The 10,000-nt window shown below is 46.0% G+C and overlaps 1 protein-coding gene and 1 long non-coding RNA gene across 2 annotated transcripts in view; one reads left to right on the top strand and one right to left on the bottom strand.

The window, feature by feature from the left end:
• The window catches only part of LOC116041848 (hyaluronan and proteoglycan link protein 1-like), a 45,122-nt gene that overhangs the window by 2,949 nt on the left and 32,173 nt on the right, over positions 1–10,000 (top strand). The gene's annotated exons all lie outside the window — the stretch shown is intronic.
• Positions 6,946–10,000, bottom strand: part of LOC116041902 — a 25,965-nt gene continuing 22,910 nt past the window's right edge. The window contains exon 3 of the long non-coding RNA XR_004103045.2: positions 6,946–7,013. This is a non-coding gene — a long non-coding RNA (uncharacterized LOC116041902). The remainder of the gene's footprint in view (positions 7,014–10,000) is intronic.

Genomic DNA, 10,000 nt, shown 5'->3' with positions numbered 1-10,000 from the left:
GGGGATTATCAGCAGGATTGCAATTTTAAAATTCATTTTAAACTAAAGAACAAGATACCATCATGGATCAGTCAGGGGTCCTGTCTGACAAAAAAACACACACAAAACAATCCCAAAGAAATGCTAAACAACCACAAACATACACACAGTGATTACAAAAGACACAAAATGACTGCAAAGAAATGTAAAACGGCTACAAATGGATGCAAAATGACGACCCGACATTACTACAAAAACACACAAAACAAGCACATAGAAACGTATCTAAACTGATGCTGCGTTCCAGACCACCCGTAACTTGCGTTTTCACAACCTTCTCCCCGTGAAAGTGCCCTGGAACGGCAGTCAAACCTGTAACTTACTCCCCGTGAACTGGTACCAGATGGTTGAACTCCCAGTTACAGTTTTTGACGTCACACACACATAAACAACAATGGCGACCCCTGTTGATGCTGTACAGACGCCGGTGGTTAACGGTGAGAAATAGAAATAAATAGGCAACGTAAAGTAATTCCGCACATTGTATACACATACGATTATGTACTACTACAGGTTATGTTTATTAAATGAGGCCCAAAATATGTCGCTGACTAGAAATCGCTAGTATCAGCTAGCCCTAGCTAACGTTAACGTTAGGTAGCCTAACCTGAACCCTGGAACACTACCAAGTCGTGAGTCGTGACTTGAAGTTGTAACTTACGGGCTAAAAAGTGTGTCTGGAACGCAGCATTAGATGCAAGACTACTGCAAGAAGACGCAAAAAATCACACAAAAAGGGACACAAAATTACTAAAAGTAGATGCAAAATGATGACAAACGACACAAAACGATCAAATCGAAAAGTAAAACATCTAAAAATAGATGACTACAAAGACACTCTTTAAGTTCCTGTGTAGACAGGGTGGGTGGGGGGGGGCCTCGTGTATGTCTGAGCCCCGGGGCCCGTTGTCTCACAATCCGTCCGTGATTACCGTGCACATGCGCACACGTTACAATCACTTCAGGACTCTCCTGTGAAACCAAATAGCTAACAGTTGCCATTTCATCATCATCATCATCATCATCATCATCATCATCATCATCATCATCATGGCCTCTATTGTGAAATGAAATGATTGCACTGGGTGGAAATGTTGACATTATTTTGTATTTAAAGCAGAAAAGAGGAACAACATCACAGTCCAGTGAGAGTTATGATCATATTTGGTATTGAAGTAGTCTCGCATTGCCAGACCTTCCTCCACAGGGCTGCGGAGGAAGGTCCCACTTCTGGGATTGCTCCGGTGCCGCTGGATGTCCCTCTTTTTCGGCCGGATGTCCGTCCCCTTCCTCTTCCTCTGTGTTGGCGTTCTAACCTCTGGTGGATTTGTGAGGACTATGGTTAACTGCTCCTCAGATCTCTGCAGGGTAAATCCAGACAGCTAGCTAGACTATCTGTCCAATCTGAGTTTTCTGTTACACGACTAAAACTACTTTTGAACGTACACATGTTCCACCAAAACAAGTTCCTTACCGAGACTATTTTGGTGGCACCGTGGCTCCGCTTCAGTCCCCCTACAGGTTGGAAGCGGAATTGTCCATTACCGCTGTTGTAATGTCTCATTATGTCTCATTCGAACTACAGATCAGCTACCCCATCTGGCAAACTTGCATAGTGCGGTTATAGCCAGAGTGCCGTTCACCCTGTGACGAGTTGATGAACCACTGAAACGATTTTGGAAACATTATTTTAAGGTACATTATTTTGGTACAAGTTTGCCAGATCAGGTAGCAGATATGTAGTTCGAATGAGACATAAGAATAATGGTAACGGTAACGGTAATGGACAATTTCGCTTCCAACGTGTAGCGGGACCGAAGCGGAAAAGTGCTTTAGTGTTGCTTTAATGGCCAACCTGGTCTGGACCGCTGCTCTACCGGAGAACTCCTTCCCCGAATCAACGTGCTCCCCGCGGCTTCATCCGAGGGCTAATGGTGATGCTGTGTGAGTGCCGCCACGGCAGGGATGATCGGGTATGCGCCTCTGCTAGCCTCTACCGGACCCCTGGCCCAAAAAGATAAGGACCCACGACCCAAGTGTCTCTGGGTAGCCAACTCTCGGGGTACAGATGTCGGTAAATTTGCAACGTGACATCATGACTTCGTGTAAACATACACGCCACTTTCTAAAGCCAAGTGGCGTGTTATCTGTACGCATTTTGAGCTATCCGCGTGTATGTCTACGCCGTATACAGCGGACGGGTTGCAGACTGATCTCATGAAGAGGTGTATGTATGACACGCCAATTTGTATGCCATTTTGGCGTGTTATCAAGACGCATAATCGCTTTTTCGGACGGTTGGGTTTAGGAAAACAATAACGGGACAGTTGGGTTCAGGAAACCGGGGTGAAAGTCCTGTGTCTGACCCATCCTCCCCCCCCGACCAACCTCCCTACACAGATTTTCACCCTTTCAAACTACTCGCTACGGTGTAAATTGACACGCAATCGCAAGGTAATGTAAGTCAATGGAGGCCAAACGGCGTTGATAAACACGCTAAAAAGCGATTACGCGTCTTGATAATAACGCCAATAATGGCATAAGAATTGGCGTGTCATACATACGCCACTTCATGAGATCAGTCTGAAATTTGAGTAAAAGCAGGCGTTGCTTATCCCGTGCTAATGCGCCACACGAAACTCAGATGTGGGGAGGTAATTTCTTAATCACACGAGGTCCCGAGACGATACTAATCATGTGGGCATAGAGGAGCATTTTTCTATCAACAACGTTAGCTCCTGTACGTCCGCGAGCTTCACATGTAGTAACTATTTTTAGCATAGCAACGTGTGACCTGCACAGCTGATGTGATCCAAACATTTCCAGAGCGTTTCCAATGAATCACTTTATATAAATATGTTGGAGAGTTCCTGTGTGTTCCACCGTGGTTCCTGATTTATTTACATTAATACAGATTTAACGCTGTAATGTTGACATGGTTATGGCAGAGTAATATTGAAACGGTGAGACTGGGTGTGCTGTACTGTCTAGTTAGATTGCCTGGTCAGATCTAGTTGTATAACTCTGTGGAAAAGATCTTTTGCAGAATTGTTTAGATTGACTTTTGGTTTGTTGCCTCATCTCTCCTTCAGCCAGCAGATAACTGGAGTGTGAAACTGCCCCCGCAGCGCTCGATAAACTGCGGTTTTGTTTGCTTTCCTCACTGATCGGCTCGTCGTGTCAGTCCGTCATATTTGTAACAGTTATCATAGTTGTGGTCGACCACGAAGTGCAGCGCAACAAGTGATTTAGAGCCGAGAACATCGAGGCACTGTGAGCCACTCGCAGCCCAACAACCTCTCTCTGTGTGCTGGCTTAGACTGAGCGGCTCCACCCTGACCCCCTCCACCCCTCCACCCATTTACACACACACATGCACACACACACACACACACACACACACACACACACACACACGCATAGTGCGTTTCACTATCTTTGTGGGGACACGTCATTGACATAATGCATTCCCTAGCCCCTTACCCTAACCTTAACCATCACAACTAAATGCCTAACCTTAACCCTTACCCTCACCCTAACCATAACCTAATTCTAACCCTAATCCTAAAACCAAGTCTTAACCCTCAAACAGACCTTTAAAGTTGTGAGGTCCAGCATTTTGGCCCCACAAAGCTGTCGGGACCCCACAAGTATACTGGACTCCCGGTTTTTGGACCCCACGAATATAGTTAAACAAGAACACACATACACACACACACACACACACACACACACACACACACACACACACACACACACACACACACACACACAGACAGACACAGACACACACACACACACACACACACACACACACACATATACACATACACGCACGGAGACACAAACACAGACGGACACAGACACACAGACACAGACACACACACACACACACACACACACACACACACACACACACACACACACACACACACACAGAAGAGCCTGCAGTGGCCCATGTCAGCCCCTCAAATGAAATGGGGGTGTATCCTCTGCAGACACACGCATGCACAAACGGAGAGCTTTGGAAAACGAGGAGGCCCATCAGTCGGTCTCATCGGTCGGTCTCATCAGTCGGTCTCATCGGTTAGGTAGCTTACAGACCTTTCAGTAACAGTTCCACCTCGCCGTTGGTCCAAGTTAATGAACCCCTGCTCTTACTTTTCAACATTGTTGTTCTTTCTCCAAAGTATTTTCTATATTTTCAACTTCTACATCCATGACTTCCAAGCGCAGAGTAACGTCAGACAATCTGCTTCTTGTTTAGAGATGTAACCCTGATGCTCAGGAGTATTAGCTCGTTTCATATCAAATGTAACCGTCGGCTGTGACCAGCGCTGAACTTTGACCCCTGGCTTTCACCCCCTGACATTTTAAGATCGGGTATAAAGAGGGCATAAAGAACATGGCCCGCTGGGATAAAGAACCAGATTAACTTGGCGGGCAGTTCACAGAGACGGGACAGAAAGAGTCATAAATTACCGTCTCACAGTGGGACGGCTGGGGGAGAGAGGGGAGGAAGGGTCAAGGGTGAGGGTGAGGGGTGAGGGTTGAGATGATCTGCTCTTTAAAGTGCCATTTCTCCTGGAGACGATGCCTGGTGTCTTTGTGCTTCACTGTAATAGCTGCACAGATAGAGAGATGCACAGGTTTAATAATCACGAAATCACGAAAACACGCTGCTGTGTTAGGAACAAATGTAAAGCTGTCTCTGAACAAAACAGAAGAGATAATAGAAGTTATGTGTAAATCAGGATGAAGAAATGAGACACACACAGACACACACACAGACACACACACACACACACACACACACACACACACACACACACACACAGACACACACACACACACATAGACACATACACAGACACATATACACACACACACACACACACACACGGAGACACACACACACACACACACACACACACACACAGACACATATACACAGACACACACACACACACACACACACACACACACACACACAGAGACACACACACACACACACACACACACACACACAGACACACATACACAGACACACACACACACACACACACACACACACACACACACACACACACACACGGAGACACACACATACACACACACACACACACACACACACACACACACACACACACACACACAGACACATACACATATACACACACACACACACACACACACACACACACACACACACAGACACATACACAGACACACACACACACACACACACACACACACACGGAGACACACACACACACACACACACACACACACACACAGACACATACACATATACACACACACAGACACATACACATATACACACACACACACACACACACACACAGACACATACACAGACACACACACACACACACACACACACACACACGGAGACACACACACACACACACACACACACATAGACACAGACACACACACACACACACACACACACACACGGAGACACACACACACACACACACACACACACACGGAGACACACACACACACACACACACACACACACAGACAGAAGGAGTCTTCTTTAATGTCTTTGGGATTAAAGGGTAACTTTGCTATTGCCCAACATGGACTCTATGTCACATGTTTTTGTGTCTAAGTGACTGATCGAAACAACAATTTTTTTTTTTAAATTGGTCCAGTATTAAAGGTGCAGTAGGTAAGACTTATAAAACTAACTTTCTGTCATATTTGCTGAAACTGACCCTATGTTCCATGAAGCAGGTCATTTAAAAAGAATCCAGCTCCTCTGGCTCCACCTACAGCCTGAAGTGGGATTTGCAAAAATCCACCGCTCCCTGTTCAGATGCACCAATCAGGGCCAGGGGAGGTGTCTAACTGTTCAGATGCACCAATCAGGGCCGGGGAGGTGTCTAACTGCGTGTCAATCACTGCTCATGCACATGCATTCATTCTCCCTTGTGGGGGGAGGGGCTTAGGAGACAGTTTTGGGCTTTAGCAGAAAGGGGGGAGGGACTGAGAAGTTGTCGATGTTCAAATTTTTTGGCTAAGTCCTGGATCTTCACAATCCTACCTACAGCACCTTTAAAGTGGCGAAACAAGCTGCAATGTAACGTTAAACCGTCAGTTAGCGTCCACTAAAACTTCTGTTTTTGCCGCTAACAGGCTCAGATTATTATTCTAAGTGTCTGACAACATTATGAAAGGATCCCTACAGAGATAGACCTTTTAGTTGAAGAGTAAGATCCTTTTAGTTTAACATGAAACAGCCCCAAAATCACCATCACCAAACTACACCAGACTCCATGTAAATAAACTACTACTTATCATCGTAAAACACACTTAATTGAAAGTCGACAGAAACAAATTAAAGGTGCTGTAGGTAGGATTGTGAAGATCCAGGACTTAGCCAAAGAATCTGAACATCGACAACTTCTCAGTCCCTCCCCCCTTTCTGCTAAAGCCCAAAACGGTCTCCTAAGCCCCTCCCCCCACAAGGGAGAATGAATGCGTGTGCATGAGCAGTGATTGACAGGCAGTTAGACATCCCCCCTGGCCCTGATTGGTGCATCTGAACAGTTAGACATCTCCCCTGGCCCTGATTGGTGCATCTGAACAGTTAGACACCTCCCCCTGGCCCTGATTGGTGCATCTGAACAGTTAGACACCTCCCCCTGGCCCTGATTGGTGCATCTGAACAGGGAGTGGTGGATTTTTGCGAATCCCACTCCAGGCTGTAGGTGGAGCCAGAGGAACCAGATTATTTTTAAATGACCTGCTTCATGTAGTTCTACTGGAACATAGGGTCAGTTTCAGCAAATATGACAGAAAGTTAGTTTTATAAGTCATACCTACTGCACCTTTAAACTACCAACAGCCATCTTGCTTCGTCTTTCCGCTGTCCCAACAATCACCACTCTGGTTTGATTGAAATAAACCTTTAATTCACCATTTTTACATGTGGAGATATGCTGGCAGAGCAAAGAGCAGAGCAGCCGTAGTAACGTTGCTCTCAAAGCAATTGTCTGAAAAAGTATTTAAAGGAACACGCCGACTTATTGGGACTTTAGCTTATTCACCGTAACCCCCAGAGTTAGACAAGTCCATACATACCCTTCTCATCTCCGTGCGTGTTGTAACGCTGTCTGACGCCCCCAGCATTAGCTTAGCCTAGCACAGATCATGCAGGTAACTGGTTTCAACTAGCCGACTGCTCCGGAGTGGCAGCACTGCTACTTGGGCGGAGTGATTAGCGCAACACTGAAAAGCACAGTTACTTCCGTCAACAAAACCAATGTGAATAGCTAGTTAGTAGCGAACGTGACTGGTGATCATGGCATTATTTGTACACGCTGTGACTATACAAATCACAACATGTAAATAGGAACATGTTGGCGTTATTTTGTCACTTATTCGGAGCAGTCGGCTAGTTGAAACCAGTTAGCAGCATGATCTGTGCTAGGCTAAGCTAATGCTGGGGGCGTCAGACAGCGTTACAGCACGCACGGAGATGAGAAGGGTATGTATGGACATATCTAACTCTGGGGGTTACGGTGAATAAGCTAAAGTCTCAATAAGTCGGCGTGTTCCTTTAAATGAAATGAGCTGGTTTGAACATGGACGTAGGAGACGCGGCTAGCTTGACCCCGGTCGTTGGTTGCATGGGCGGTCAGTTTCAGTGTCAGTGTAGCCTGCTAGTGCGACACGTATGATTGCACAAATCCACAATATCCTCCTCTCTGGGTTTTTCGTTCGGAGACGGGATTCTGAAGAAACACAGCCCAGGCTTGGGAATCCAATTGAACAACAACTATCTGAATTTTTTTTTTGGGATACGGGGTGGTAGAAGCTGAGCTGACTCGATCGCGGGCAGTGGAGGGCAGCCTCATTTTGCCCTCCAGGTGGGCATTCCTATAGTCTATATCCATGACGTTCCACTTCCGGGATTGCCCCGTTGCCAAAGGAAATTCCGCCAGATGTCTATCATTTAGCCCGGATGTCCGTCATCTTCCTCTTTCTTTGTGTTGGCGTTCTAACCTCTGGTGGATTTGTGAGGACTATGGTTAACTGCTCCTCAGATCTCTGCAGGGTAAATCCAGACAGCTAGCTAGACTATCTGTCCAATCTGAGTTTTCTGTTACACGACTAACCGTGGATTTCCACAGGATGTGGAACGTCTGCGGACCGGCTCCGCTGCGGAATGGCTGTGTGCTCCGCCGTCCGTCAATACCCACCAGGTCTGGATTTGTTGCGTAACAGCTGCGGCCAGCCGACCACGAGATCTCGCGAATTCACTTATGTTCGCGCGATATAACAGGATGTAGTTTCTATAAACAGAACCACAAAACCAACAACCGTTAGTTTCCATCCAGAGGAGTAGAGGGAAAACTACTCTGAGTTGTGTTTTCAAGGTGTAGTGCAGGGAAATATGATCCGCCGTGAGCACGGTGTATTTTATTTTGAAAAATAACCAGATGTTTTATTTTGTTTCTGTGCTCGACTTCCTGTCCTGCACTATCTGCCGTGTGCTGAATTGCTGCGGAGCTCTCCGGCGTCCGGCAACAATAGAAGCTCTGGGTATCTGCTCCGGAGGGCTGGGACCGCCGGAGCTGGGACGGAGTCGGGACGCAGACGTTCTGCAATCAGTGGAAATACACACACTGACTTTAATGGAACCTAATGACTCCGGAGACGTTCCGGAGACGTTCCGGAGACGTTCCGGAGACGTTCCGCATCCAGTGGAAATTGCCGGTAAAACTACTTTTGAACGTCCACATGTTCCACCAAAACAAGTTCCTTCCTGAGACTATTTAGCAGAGGCACCGTGGCTCCGTCCGGAGCTTAGCACCGCCCAAGACGATTGTGATTGGTTTAAAGAAATGCCAATAAACCAGAGCAAGTTTCTCTCCCATCCAGGAATGCTGTGTGGACTAGACAGACCTTCCTCCGCAGCGCTGTGGAGGAAGGTCTGACAATGCCAGAGTACTAAGTGCCTTGTAACTGAAAAACATTTAAATGCTATTAAAAAAAGGAAAAAAAAAAAAAAACTTGGAAAAAGAAGATAGAAAGAAGGAAGGAAGGCAACAATAGGTCGACAGAAGTGACAAAAAAAAATCAACGAAGTGACAAACTTCGAAGAAAGTAACAAAAACCTCGAAAAAGGACAATGACAAAAAGATAGTATAAAAACGGAAGTAAGTAAGGCAAGAATCTGTCAAAAAAAGTGACAAATACATCAAAAAACTTCATAAAAAGTGACAAACTTGGAGAAAAAAAGGCAGTAGAAGGAAGGAAGGAAGGAATAGTCAAAGTGTCAATGTCTGTCAAAGTGATACTAGCGTTCCCATAGTCCCGCGACGTCACGTGAAAACTACGAACAGAGGGCGTGAATGTCCGATTCAGAAAGTTCAGGAAATTGTCTGAAAAGGAGGTGATGTTTCAGCCACTGTCAGATGATCCGACGAGCACTTTGTTTGAAGGATGGATGTGGATTCTGCGTTTGACATCCCTCTAAACAATTCTAGATAAACACAAAGGAGGTGATAACACGACAATCCAGATCGGGCTGCTCTGGTTGGGTCGACAGTTTCACGGTGTAAATAGCAGGAGAGACGCTGGCCGACTCTTTAACGTGCCGCTATCTACGTGACGTCTACCTAACTTCCACCGACGCTGCTGCTGTTCAGAGCTCTGGAGAACATTTCGGGTCACCCAGCTGACACAGTTAAACAGATAAGAAGACACCCCCCCGCCCCCAGAGTCACTGCACACATTAAAACAATCACCACTTCTGTTCCTATTCAACTATTTAAATTCTGTCTGTAAGCGTAAAAAATGGCAAAAATAAAAGGGGAAATTCTGTCATTCTTCAAATAAAAAGCATGGAAACTTCCTCCCTCCGAGCAAACACAGATGTCTCTTTTGTGGCTGTAGTGAACCTAAACTAGTCTTGTGTGAA

The sequence above is a fragment of the Sander lucioperca genome, chromosome 14, assembly GCF_008315115.2.
Source record: "Sander lucioperca isolate FBNREF2018 chromosome 14, SLUC_FBN_1.2, whole genome shotgun sequence".
NCBI lineage: Eukaryota > Metazoa > Chordata > Actinopteri > Perciformes > Percidae > Sander > Sander lucioperca.
This window is presented reverse-complemented; position numbering and strand designations above follow the sequence as displayed.